The sequence below is a fragment of the Coturnix japonica genome, chromosome 2 (assembly GCF_054131305.1).
Source record: "Coturnix japonica strain WE chromosome 2, WE-NBRP24, whole genome shotgun sequence".
Taxonomy (NCBI): domain Eukaryota; kingdom Metazoa; phylum Chordata; class Aves; order Galliformes; family Phasianidae; genus Coturnix; species Coturnix japonica.
Genome location: NC_140664.1, coordinates 136,704,999 through 136,719,004, shown reverse-complemented (window position 1 = coordinate 136,719,004; position 14,006 = coordinate 136,704,999). Strand labels below are relative to the sequence as shown.

Here is a 14,006-nt window from a genome sequence, read left to right as displayed (position 1 = left end):
AAGCTGCCTTTTATTTTTTACCTCAAGAAAGATTGCAGTTGGCAGTTCCTGTGCTTTAGGCTTAGGGCTGCAGGTTCTCAGGGCTGGGGCTGGTTCACTCTCCCCCATCTCTTCCCCTGGCCTCCAATGGAAAGTCATGCAAGTTCGAAGGAAACCCATAAAAACGCCTCCTCTCCTCAAACAAACCCCAACATCAAAGGAAGGCACAAAAGGCAGCCAAAATCTCCAAATCAAAGGCACTGACTCATTTCTGCAGCACCCTCAGCGCTGCCAGCAGGGCTGCAAGCCACTGCAGACCCCCAGGTGGGCTTTGGGTCATATTCTCCCCTCCCATGGGCAGCTCCTGGCAAGACCCCACCACAGCAGCACCCTTTTTCCTGACACCACCTCTGCTCATCTGCTGCAGGAAGAGAAACAGCAAGAACCAGATCTCCTCCTTGTTTGCCCTCATTCTTCTCTACAGCTCAGACATGGGGCGATCAGGAGGTGCTTCAAAGCCAAGGGCTTTTTAATGACCAAAGTGAGGGACAACCTCTGACCTCCCCATAGGGAAAACAATAATTGTTGACAGGGCTGGAAAAAATGTTCTCATTGTGAACATAAACAGGCTAGAAGGAGCTCGCAGTCACTGCCAGATGTTGCTGAGAAGTACTTAGGAGCTGAGACAACATATGAAATTTCCATCACTTTTTTATTAATCAGAAAAAGGGTCTGGGTGGTGATTTTTTTTATTTTTTTTTTTCCTCGTCAATACTGAACTGGAAAACAGACGTCAGCAACATTCCTCTTTTTTTCCTTTTCTTTTTTCTTCTTCTTCTTTTTTTTTTTTTTTTTTAACCTGCTTTCCCTTCTCTCTCCCATTCTCCAAGTTTAATTGGAACTTAAAGTAAACTGAGAATCATAGAATCATAGAATGGTTTGGGCTGGAAGAGACGTCAAGGATCATCAAGTTCCAACCCCCCGCCACAGGCAGGGCTGCCAAACTCCACATTTAATACCAGACCAGGTTGCCCAGGGCCCCATCCAACCTGGCCTCGAACATCTCCAGGGATGAGGCATCCAAAGCCTCTCTGGGCACCTTGCTCCATCTGAGGATTGAGGATGCTTTGTTTGTAGGAATCTACCTTGTTTTTGGTCTGAAGTTTTCTTTCACTTTTTACAGTGTCCCTCATATTTTGAAGCAGCACTTTACTTGGAAAATTATGATTTCCCTGGGAATGGATGCCCAGCTGAGTTCTCCCTTTGCAGTGCTTGTCTGGCACACATGTACACATCTCATTCAGAGTGTGATAATAGGACTCAAGACAAGCTACAGGAACTGGACATACATTTAGCTATTCTGAGTACCAGTCTGCTGGGTATGTCTCAAATTCTGAGCTCATGATCCAAGGAAAAATTAAGTCTATGGCGTCCTGGTTATGCTAGGTAAAGCTTGAGAATTGCAGAAGAGATTTTCTTTGTCCTCTCCTCAGGGATACCAGCCAAATTCCACTGATTGAAAATACCTGGACTCAGCATGCTCTGGAGGTGAAGTGATGTACCATGATGTTTAAACAAACGATTCCAAGACTTAGTGTCCTTTGGGTCACAATACTGAGAAAATCATGTACGATAGTCAAGATAATCTTCTGCTTTCTCCACCTTACATTGACTCCAAAGAGCAAAGGAAAGATTTACTCAGTGTCCTTGGGGGCCTGTACTGCTGATTCCAAGGGCCATTTATCACATCTCCGTGGAAGCCAGTTATCCAGCACTCATTCAAGTTGGGAAAGGGCAATCTTGTGTAGTTGAATTTGACTTCCAGTATCTTCTAGGGAATATTCTTGCTGTTTTTCTCATGAAGCAAGGCATTTGGCCTGTTTCTAGTAGAAAAACAGGTTAGGGCATGGGGGCTGAAGACAGAAAGCTAGGGATGTATGTGGGGAAATAAGTGGCTATTTCTTCTCATGTGGTGGAAATGGTATGACCTTTGCAACAGGTTGGGAATTTCCCTGTAGATTGTCTGTGTTGAGTCTTCTCTGTCTTTCTCTTTTCTGCCTTTAGGATTCATGTCAGAACAGAGCAGTGAAGATGAAATATCCACTAGCTTGGGCTAGGTACCATTTTTTCCAGTGCATTAAAGCTCTTTCCCATCAAATCTTCCCAGTCAATCCATTTCAAGAGTTAAAGGCTAGGACCCTCCACTTCTTTCAGGCTCAGTGAGGTCTGAAAGCTCCTCTGCATCCTAAGTTCAGATCAGAGAAATTCTTCTACCTTTCTGCTCTGGCTTTCAGCAATAGGCCTGGAGCTTCAGCATTTCTAACCTAAAAATACCCCTGTTCTTAACATATTATCAAAAAGGGTAACCCCTTCTCCGGAGCTGGACACTATTCATTGAAATCTGCATTTTATTAACATCTGCAATTAATTATGTTGTAGGAAGCTGAAAAAAAAAAAAAAAAATTAAGAAAAATGACTTAATAGTTGGCACTTCATTTTCTACACTATTATATGAGTGTATTTAACAACATACTTCCATTGTAGAACAGAAAAATACCCTATTTTTATCTTCTGAATATCGTATTTGGACAGTTATTTTTCAGCTACATCATTGTGTAGTAACGCCCTTGTGGATGATTCCAATAAAACTCCAACTGCTGCCCTAAAGGGGAACTGACACAGTAACTGCATATAAGTTACGTGAGAGGAAAAACCTGGTTCTCTCTACCCAACTTTCTCCATTTGAACTGGAAATAGATATAGATCTTGCCAGTAAAACTGAAGAAATCTACCTGGAAAGTGCAGGATTTGATAATTGAGCTGAAGCTCGCTTGTGGATCCACTGTTTGAGCTTCTGTTCAATAGAACAGCCACAGATTTGGTCTCTTTTAAGCTCCTATAAGCAACTTGTGAGATTCTTGTTATTATCTTCAAGGGTAAACACTGGAAAGCAATGATGTCTCAGGATTTCTGTGCTCTGGAACTACTCTTCAGCTGGATAAGATGAGTGTAGCTCCATTAATAAGTGTGAAACTCAATTTTGTATGCTGCTAATGATGTTTCTCCTTTAATTCAGCTTTGTGATGCACCTTTCACTTTGAATCCTCAAACGCCAGCAGTCTGGAGTAGACCTTCAGTGTAAAGCTTACTGCAGTGCAACCAATGATTCCACCTTCAAGATTATGTCCTTATATTTATACAGGCCCAGGCTTCTTCAAAGCAACATCCTCAAGATTTGATAAGTTAGTGGGTGTTCTAGAAGAAGAGAGACATCTCTTGGCTTGCTCTTTATTTCTGGAGAATTTAGTTAATGTCTGTGAAGTAGGGGACAATGAAACATGGAGTTATATCCTTCTCAGAGATGGTCAGAGGTCAGAGAGATGGTATTCCAAAGACTGAACTTTGTTGCTAGCTGGCACTATACAGTGTTCATGCAGGTGTAGCATCCAGAGAGGTCAGGGAAAATGAACAGGTTAGATTAATTTTATCTGCAAATGGAACTGAGCTTTTTTTGTATAACAAAGTGCAGCAGTCTGAGACCTTGATTCAGCAAAACACACATTTTCTTGTCTGCCAACATGGGAATCGTATCTGGTGGTCTCTGTATTCTGCTTATGCCTTCATTAGGCCCTCTGCAATCATACATGACAATGGGATAATTCCATCCAGAAAGACATACAGATCATGTGTTGACAGCCCTAAACTCCGCTGTTTCTTGCAAGTTCCCAAAAACATTTGGTTAAGGGCAAAGGACAATAAACGAATCTTCAGTTCCCTGGGAAAAATAAAACAATCAAATGAACATACAAATAAAATCAGGAGGATGATACGACTTCAATTAAACTTGAGAACTTTTCCTGAATCATCAAGGGTCAATCACAGAATTAAAATTATATATGGACTTACTTACGGGTCTTTGCTCATGTCTCCTAACTTTAGTCTTGGCAATGGGGAAAATATGTTACTGAACAGCACAACACAGGTTTTATAGTCAATGAAGATCTTGGACTGGCATGGCAATCTGAAGTTCTCTCTCTGTCTTTTTACTTTTCCTACAGAGAGGGCAATTAGTTCACTTAATTGAGAGTCTGAAGTTAGGTGAAAAGAATCTGACCTTAGTCTTCCATCCTACCCATTGCTCAGGATGAAATTACTCGGGTTTTACACACAGCACCCTGCTGAGATGACACAGCAGGAGACTTGAGCAGCAATGGTCGGGTTACACTGACATCAGATGCACATTATAGGATATGAGTTGGACAAGACATTGGCACCTCTCCTTGAACCTGAAACCCTGCTGGATAGGAAATGCCCAAATGTCTCCATCTCTATCTGCTCTACAGCTCCAACCTTCCTCCTCCCGACAAGCTGGAACAATCCAGCTCTGACTCAGAGGGAAACTTGCCATTTCTTGCATCACCAGAACAATTTTCTCCAGCAGATAGGTGTTCCTTGGAGATATTCAATGAATCTCCTCACTCAGTTTGACCTTGCTTAGCTTAGCCCAGACAAAAAAAAAAAGGCATTGCGGCGAGACATCCTGCAGGCAGCCAGGAAAGGGTTGGCCTGGGAGAGAGGGAAATCAGAGGGCAGCCCACATCTATCAGCCACTTTCCTGCCAGTTCCCATACCTCCTGAGTATTTCCCTGGTTGGAAAGCAATGTATAGGCGTTCCCCTTTTGCCTGGGGGCGCTACTATATCTGTTCCATTAAGCAAACTTAACATCCCCCTAACCTGGGGTGTTTGTTTTATCACTCAATTCCCTGACTTACGCAGATTCAAAGAGTCAGCTGGGTCCTTTGGAGATTCCCTCTCTCCCTTTCAGCTCATAACAACGCTTTGCCATTTTGGAATTTGACGCAAAACACTCGAATGTCAGTGGTTCCCAGCGGAACCTTTTGCTGTAGGTTTTCAAAGGCTTCAAACATGAATGCCAATAACGCACATAACAGTAAAAAGAAAAATATATATTGGTATTATTGCTTCAGAGCCCCAGTCATGAACTTCTCAGGGTGCTGTACAGACAAAATAAGAAATGAGTGCCGTCCAAAAAAGCCTCAAAGCCCACGGCTGAGGTCCAGAATGATGTTTATAGACACATTATTCAGCTTCTTAGTTTCCAAAATGAGAATAATAGGTATTAAAAAGTGAAAATCCTAAATCTTTCAGATCAGATGAAAAGCTTACTGATTGGCACAGTCTGTTGACTGTCCCATCCCGGGGTTTTCTAAGTTTATATGTGGAACTTGAGGTTTTCAGCTCTGTCTCACCATTTCGGCAGGATTTAGCTCCTTTGAGGGCTGGAGGTCAGTCATGCTCTGCTCAGGGCAACATTTCACCAATTGCTTTAGTTTTCCTAATGTCACCATTTTTCTCTCCAGATTTTGGCAAAATAATACTACACAAACCTCTCCAATGAACACCAAGTCATCCAGGCAGGTTCATATCTTTTATTCATTCATAAGAGGATTCATAGTTCTGATAGCAGATATGAATACTTCCACTGCAGAAGTGACTCCATTTCAGGGAGAGATGAAGCCATCCCTTCTCTGCACTACCACACTGAGCTTAAAAAATCAACTTGCTGTCTCCTAGGGGCAAAGGTGCCCAATGAATTTAATTTACTCAGATTCAAGTCACAGAAGGCTCCTGAAATTTCTATCTGGCATACATCACAGGTGAAGTATGTGCTCCTTGGGGGATTTTAATTCTTACAGCATTGTAATGATCAGTCTGAGGGGATGTGTTTTGGCCACTCTATATATTCAGCTTCTACTTCAGCATCATAAAACTAGAGCTGGAGCAACTAAGCCCTTGTAAAGGCAGGTTTGCAATCCACCACCAAGCCAAAATATTTATGTAAAGGATGTTAGAAAAGGATTCCAGCAGGAAGAAATCCCAGCTCCTTTGCTCCCTTTCTGCAAGTGGTTTTCTTTTGTGTGGTATGAAGCACAGTAGCAAATTCTGCCTACATGAAATAATAAAGTCAATATGGTGCACTGCACGTATGCGACAGTATTTGTGGAAGCAATCTTGTTTTTTAGCTGATGCTAATAGAACAGCTGGAACAATAGGGCTCTAGATTAGCAGGAAGTTCAGGAGCTCTACAAATATATGAACAGAAAGAATAACCACAGCTGGTCCTGTGACAGAAATATTGCTTTAAGAAGGAAATGAAAAATGAAATCTCAATTATTATTTTTTCATTATCTAAGTGTATTTATTTATTACTGCTTCATGAATTTTGCTACATTATTATTATTATTATTATTGCTCTTATAATTTCCACAAAAACAAGATCTACTTGTAATAATTTCTCCTAAGGTTGCACTGAAAAGAACAATTGCTTCAGTTAAAAATGTTACACATTTATCAGTTTTTTCTTTGTTAATTTTAACTTGTGGGAGAGAGAAAAATAGTCAGCTTTTAATCCTGTGAAATAATCATTTGTTTTTAAGCCATTTAAAAAGAAAGAGAGAAAACAAAGTCTCGAAGCAGAGAAAACATCTGAAGCCTATCACGGCTTCCTAAACCATCCAGTAGCTCCCAGCAGCAGTACGATTCCTGAAGGCATTTTAGCAAACAGAAAACAAAACTTACTTCGCACAGCTGTTCTTTCAGTCCAGATATACTGCATAGACACTATGCAAATATCAAACATGCTGCCCAGCGCCAGACCATGTAAAAGGAATGGGATTTTTGCACAGAGTTGATTACAGGAGGAAATTCAGAAGCTGTGCATTTTTTTCTCTTGTGGTTTCTTTTACATCATTTTTTTCCCCACCTGCAGAGACTCTGTGCCTATTTCACATCAGCTTCCCCCTAATTTGTGCGGGTCCTCATGCACCTTTATCAGTGGTTTCTCCTTGGTGTGAATCTCCTATGTTTATAATGGACCTTCAGGCTAAAAAAATACTTGGCCTCCAGATATGGGCAATGCTTTTAGTCTCTTCCACTCCCTTGGGCACTTCACGCTGGATTTTAGCTACTGTAGGTCCTGGCAATTGACAGTACTCCTTGCATTTAGAGTGAGGGGAAATGTGTGAGATATGTTCTCTGGGCTCAGGTAGTGAGAATTGGGACTGAATGCCTACATAGAATCATAGAATCATTAAGGTTGGAAAAGATCATTAAGGTCATCTGATCCACCCATCACCACCATACCCACTACGTCATCACCATGTCACTCTATGCACACAGTACTACAAGCCTCCTCAAAGGATATTTGTAAGGAATGAAACCCACTTCACATTCTCAGAGAAATACAGGCCTCGATATACCATCATTCTTTTATTTTTAGCTAACTCCACATTCATCCACATCGAAGAGAACATGATGAAATGGGCACCGGAGCTCCCATTTCCTCCAGCAAACAAGCTCTCTCTGATAGCAGCAACCCAATGGGTCTCAAAGCTGCTCCTTCTGCAAGTGGGGAACAGAAAACTGAAATGACAGCATCTATTGGAGCAGCAGTGCTGCTGGGGTGACAGATGCCCTTCTGGTGGACTGGAGCTCCTTCTGCTGGGCAAATAGCACCATGCCTGAGTGCTGGCCTCCAGCTCTGAAATCTGAGATGGCTCTGCTTTCTTACAAACTACCAGACACAAAGCCCAGCCTGTGGGGCTTTTCTTCTCTTTTCTCCTTCTCCCATAGAAAAATAATCAAAACTTCATAGCTACACTGCAAATAATATTTATTACTTCTACCGATGCCGTTTATTCATAATCTTTCATCCCCAGAATATTTAGAAGAAAATGAAAATGTTCCCTTTGACCACTTCAAAAGTGGGGCCAAGTCTGGGGAGCAGTAGTGCAGCTGCTTAACAGCTGTACTCGACAAAAAAGAAGTCGAAGATGCAGAACATCATGGCTGGCTCGTATCGAGAGGAAGCTCCTCTTTTAGGTGCTGAAAGCTCGGTTCATCTCTAATTCATTCCAGATATCTTAATGGAATCCCTCTATTACAGAGTTTCCATGCAAACACTTGCACTGATGTTATTGCTTATTACAGTCATTCCTGTTGAGATATCCTGATGCAGGAAGATGTACAAGTGCATCATACCCAGAGTCAATAGCCTGATGGACAAGGAGAGAAACAAAAGTAAACCCAGCACCTCACCCTCCCACCTCATGCTGTCAGTCCAGTAAGTTATGTGCTACTGACAGATTCATTGCCATCCCAGACTAACATCACTGCAAAACTCAGCCTGCCACTGAGCAGGATGGTACAACATTTCTTTCCCACTCTTCTGAAGCAACTGCAAGGTCTCCAGCTAAGCTTCAGAGTAGGAATAATAGTCAAGATGTGTTTGGTATGATCCAACAAAAACTAGGATGGGCTATAAATGTCAGCCCCCTGTGCAATGTTACACAGTCCAGGAGAAGTGCTAAGAAAGTGTTTGTTCTCCCAGTACCTCTCCCTTCTTGCTTTTCTTTGCTTTGTGAATAGCTGTCGATGGCATCCAAAGGTTGGGTGTTTTGTTCCCAGCGGTGCTTGCTGTGCTCAGCTGGGGGCTGCTGACATACAGCCAGCCCAGGTCTGCTCCAGCCCTCTGCCTGATTTATGAAGAACAAAAGCATTGCAACTGCCAAAGCTAACCTTGAAAGAGAAGCCAGAGAAAGGTTTGCTGAAAAGCCAGGGAAGCCTCTGCTTTCCTGTCAAGTGTGTGCACTATTGGAACAGGTTGGCTTGTTTTTTGTTTTTACTTTCTCAAGATACTTCCCCTTGAGGGGATGCTTGTGCTCTTCTTGGAAGAGAAAAGGTAATACTAGAAGGGACAGAAGAAGGAAAAAGAGCAGGAAGAGACTGGAGGGGATGGGACAAAGGTGAATTGATGATGGATCTGTGGCCTTCCTACACAGTGTCTCCAGGATGTGACGCTGAGATACTAATCAGGGCATTTTGCTTCATATTTGGAAGGAAGGTTCTGTGCTCTGTGCTGTACCCATATAGGAGAATGTTGTTTCCATCCCAAGAAGGAGCAGACGATACACATCTGTTTAATCTTCTATTTTATGATGTCTGCATATCCCCACAAAAGAATCTGTAGAAACAAGTGGTTGCCCTGTCTTCAGGTTCCTATGACTGTAATGAGGTCACCCTGCAGCCTTCTCTGCTCTTAATATGGAATTTCCTGGAACAGGCTGCCCAGGGAGGTTGTGGATGCCCCGTCCTTGGAGGTGTTCAAGACCAGGTTGGACGGGGCCCTGGGCAACCTGATCTAGTAAATGTGTATGTTTGGTGGCCCTGCTAGGCAGGGGGATTGGAACTACATGATCCTTGAGGTCCCTTCCAACCCAGGTCATTCTGTGATTCTGTGATTCCTTAATTGCCCTTCTCTTGAGTAGAACTGGAGAGATATGATGATAAGTCTCCATGTGAGTGTTTATATTCCCACAGTGATTAAAGAACACATGAACCCCCACTTCTAATACACTGAGGTGGCACCCAACTGCCACTCAAATGTCGTGAGTTGGAGACAAGGTGCTGGATTGTCAGAGAAAAAAAGGGAGAAGCAGGAAAAGGCAAAGGAATTCCAGGTTCATTACAAAAATCATCACAGTTCATTGTTAAAATCACCCTTCTGAGTTTATCCAACCATTGGAATTAACAGCTGTTAAAAAATTCCTCTTTGAAACTCAGCATATAAATGGACCTGTCTGCTGGATGCTGTGTGCTGCAGGTGAGCTACACTAAATTAACTGACAGGCTAAAGATCCTGCACTGAGGGCTGGAGCCTGCTGGGGGGTTTGGGACATAAAAACAGCCAAATGGGTCCCACCAAACATCCACCTAACGCAATATCCTATTTCATAAAGTTGCAAGTACCAAATGAATGCAAGAATGCGGTGAGCATATGGCAATGCTTCCATCAAATACTCTCACAGTCTATAACAATTTGTGCCTGTGGGAGTTCCTAAGCTGGACACAGTTCCTGTGCATTTGGTATCTTAATGTTTTTTACTGGTTTGTTTAGATTCTCCATGATCTTATGAAAACTTTCTGCATCTAAAACATGCAGTGAGGGAGTTCCACAGCTTCACTACCCACATAGTGAACCTATGCCCATGCCCTTGTAGGACAAAATACAGTCTTCCTGTTCTCTGTGCTGAATTTGCCAATCTGCTTGCCAATGTTATCTCATGCCCCCTATATCTTCTATGGGGACAAATGAAAACTAAGCACCTCAAACTAAGGAGTCTTCTAGTTTTTCATTTGAGTGAGTGTTTCCCTGTTAAATTACAGCCCACTGCAGTTAATTCATTTGTTCATTCATTCAGTTATTTATTTATTAACAGGGCATTCTACAATGCACCAAGGTCATTTGAATTTTAATCCTGTTTCAGAACATACTTAGCAATCCAGATCAGCTTCATATCCTCCACAAGGGATTCTTTCTTCTTCCACCAACCTTGTCTTGTAGGGAAGTGCAAATAACACATCAGAGCCAGCACGGATGCCAGCACATCCCAGCTTGTTGCTTGCATCTGTTTTGAAAGCTAACCCTTTGTACTTACTTATTAGTAGAGCTTTTTTTTCAGTTGGTCCTGCTTCCTAGTTTTGCTTGGGTCCTATTTTCTGTTCTTGCATGAAAGATGGGAAACAGTATTTAGAGCCTTATACAGGTGGCACCCTCTTGTTTCTCTGCCGTGCTCAAGGTTTCTTACTCTTAAAGTGAATTAAGAGCTTCTGCCTGGCATAGAACCTGACAAATTCTTATGATCATCCCATGGCCCAGGTGGTTACCTGGTACCACTGGAACAATTGTTTTCCAAAACAAAGTGGCCACACACAATCTACCTCCTACAGACAGCCACAAAAAATTCCCAGAGTCTGTCTAGGTTATAGTTTTGTACTAAGAGTCCTTCCCATTCATGAGTAACTTAATGCATTGGATGTAACCTTCAAATATGCTACAGTGTGATCCATAATTCTTGATGCTTACAAAAAAAAACCAGTCTCATTAGCCTAACAGCTTATTAGGATGCTCTTCCTTGATTTCAGGCTGGGTTTGTATCCTTTTTCCCTCAGCATCAGCATCTCACATGACAGGTCTTAGCAGGCTGTCCTTACAGCTCATTGCTCAGCAGTGCTGCTCCAAACTACCTGTCTCTACATTTCCATGCCACACCATGCTGAAGGCAGGAGACTAATCAGACATGGCCCTATCTTTACACAGGTATGGAGGAATGTGCTTCAAGTTGTGTTTTTGGTGATGTGCTAAGGAAGAGCTTGTGACATTGGATCGTTCAGTGGGGCAGCAGCACAGTTAAGGGTCTTGAGAGTGCAATGTCATGGTGTTTCCCTTGGGCAGGAGGTTCTCAGTGATCTTTTCTCACTTCTTATTACTTCCTAATGCTCTCACCCTTTTCCAGCTTACATGTAGGTGTCCTGGACACAGTCAGTCTGTGGATCAAAGTTAAGGCTGACCCAGTGCATTGGGGTTTACACCTGGAGGGTAGCTGCCCTCTGACTGCAGGAGATTCTGAAACCAACCATGGTGAGTCTCGCATGTAACCTGGGAGACTTTACACATCTGAAGGGAACTCTTAGTTTGTGCTCTCTGGTGACTGGCTTAGCTGAACCTGATTTTACGATGTTCTTTTTGGAAGAACTGCCTATGAGTAACTGTTGATTTTGCTGTAGCCCTGGACACCGCTTGTTTATTTAAACTTCCCTTGGGTGAGGTGACCTTCTTGCGTATCAGCTGCAAAGTTGACAAGTTTATCTCTTGCCACTGATTCAGCCCTCTGTTCTCCTCACAGGCAAAATCCTGTCATGCGCTGTGGGAATTTGTTTAGCACAACAGTTTATCCTACATATTCATCATCTTCAGCTTTCAGATGCAGTGAAAATCATCCTTTCAAGAGCAAACAGAAGGTAAGGGTGGTGAGGCTCTCACACAGGTTGGCCAGAGATATAGAAGTCCCATCCCTGGAGTCACTCGAGGTCAGGATGGATGGGGCTCTGAGCACCTGATGGAGCTTCAGGGGCCTCTGTTCATTGCAGGGGAATTGGACCAGATGGCACTTAAGGGTCCCTTCCAACACAAACGATACTATGACACTTAGATAAATCCCTTTCTGGGTATAGGGCACCCACTGTTGTCTTCCTCTGCACTGTATTCTTCACCTTGGACCAACCTTGTCATTTATCAACTTCATTTCTGCTTCTCTCATCAATTTGCATGGGACTCAAAGAGCAGAGGAAGAGGGGACCAAGGGCCTTATCTCTCCTATGAACTGTTTTCATTACTTGCAGGAGGAGAATTTTAAACTTCACACCTTTTCCTAAAAAAAAAAAGTTACATATCACCAATTTATTTCTACTACATGAAAGCATAGATCAAGATTGGACTTTGGTACTTTCAGCCTTGAGCACTTAAATAGTGAGATGAACCCTTTCTCCTTACAATTTTGTGAGGCAGTTGCTAATCAAATAATCAAAATAAGTAGGGATGTGAGTGGCTCAGACATGATGTGGCTGACACTGAAGTGGAAAGTATGTCTTGTAGGTAAACTGTGAGAGAGAGCCCAACAAACAGCATAAACAAGCACCCTTTCCTCTGTCACAGAGACCCACATTTAGGTAACTGGATGACTTCAGTCACATTAATGAGCTACTCCCATCATACAGCTTAGAAACTAGGAGGGTTTCCAAAATCTTACAGTTTGCGTGCAGATATATGAGCCCAGTTGTGAACATTGTGCCCTGGGTGCACTTCATACCTGCTTATACCTGCTTCATACCTGGGTCCTTGACCCTGAAGAGTCTGTATGGTTGGGATCACTAAGAGCAACATCAGTTTTAGGCTCTCAGGATGATGCTGAGGCACTTAAAGTCATGGTGTACAATAGCAGCAGCTCCGCTGCCTTACAATAGGATGTTATTATATTAGTGGGGAAACCATGGCACACACACACACCCAAGGGTTCCTAAGCTGCAGCTGCCTGGTTACAACACAGGGAATATATACAGTGTTTATGAGCCCTAGCACATTTCAGCATCCTTCAGCCATACTGTTCCTCAAAGGCAGATTTTTATCCAACAGCCTGGAACGCTGTTGGATTTAATTCTCTGTTTCCATGTTTGAAAGGCTCTGAAGGGAGTGTTGTTAGCTTCCCAAGTTGAACTGGCTCTCATGTCCTGTGGTCATTTCTTAATTCCCCAGGAATGGCCTTTGGTGGCAGTATTTCTAACATCCATGCGGACAACTTCTCACTTTCCTCACTCTGGTTTTCCTGTTTGGGACTGAATTCCAGGCAGTTTTCTTTCCTCAAAGAATACTTTTCCAAAAACAACTACCTTAGGCAAGCAAAGAAGAACCAAAAATACAAAGAAAAATTTCTCCATGCTCAGATCATCCTTCTGGCAGCCTCTCAGCTCCGTTGCAAAACTCATATATCTTTCAGCATTCCTGGCCAAAGATTTTCTTAGAGAGCAGTGCTATTCCACCACATCGATATTCACACAGAGATGACTTGTAATATGTTATGAAAATCTACATGGTGCACCTGGGAGTGTGGGCTGACCCAGGGTCTTCCAGGTATAACATATCAAGATACTTAAACATGGGTAAGGTGTAGAGAAGGCCCAGGGAAAGGATTTTTGGGAAAGTAAGTGGTACAGTAATAGAGTCTACAGTTGATCCCACAGGTGTCTGTTGTAGGATAAGAAAAATCACCCCCTATATTCCAATAACACATAAAAGGAGAAAGGCAAAACATTATCAGATGCTTAATTCTTAGATGTATAAGGTGGAGTTTCAGGGTTCCTTAAGGAATTTTCATAAAGCAATTTGTATTGGACCTTAAACAGGAATCTAGAATAAGTCGCATGAATCAATGTGTTCCTGTTCTTCTCTGGTGTCTAGAGAGGTACATGGATGTCCAGCTCAGACAGATGTATCTAACTGTCAGATTCTTCTATCTCATTTAGAAGAGAACCTCTATAATGAGAGTCTGTAGAGTGTTTAAAAGCCAAATTATTATTGAAATTCCTCTCTGTTTGATTATCTATTTGGGCA

General features: G+C 42.5%; 1 long non-coding RNA gene across 3 annotated transcripts in view; it reads right to left on the bottom strand.

Annotated features, from left to right (window-relative positions):
• LOC146762186 (uncharacterized) overlaps positions 1-14,006 on the bottom strand; it is a 77,163-nt gene that overhangs the window by 35,484 nt on the left and 27,673 nt on the right. The window contains exon 3 of one of the 3 annotated variants that reach the window (XR_014943250.1): positions 672-3,754. The exons of 1 other annotated variant lie outside the window; for it this stretch is intronic. This is a non-coding gene — a long non-coding RNA (uncharacterized LOC146762186). Of the gene's footprint in view, positions 1-671; positions 3,755-8,403; positions 12,271-14,006 lie in introns of those variants that run through there. One more of the 3 variants, XR_014943249.1, reaches the window with a different exon arrangement.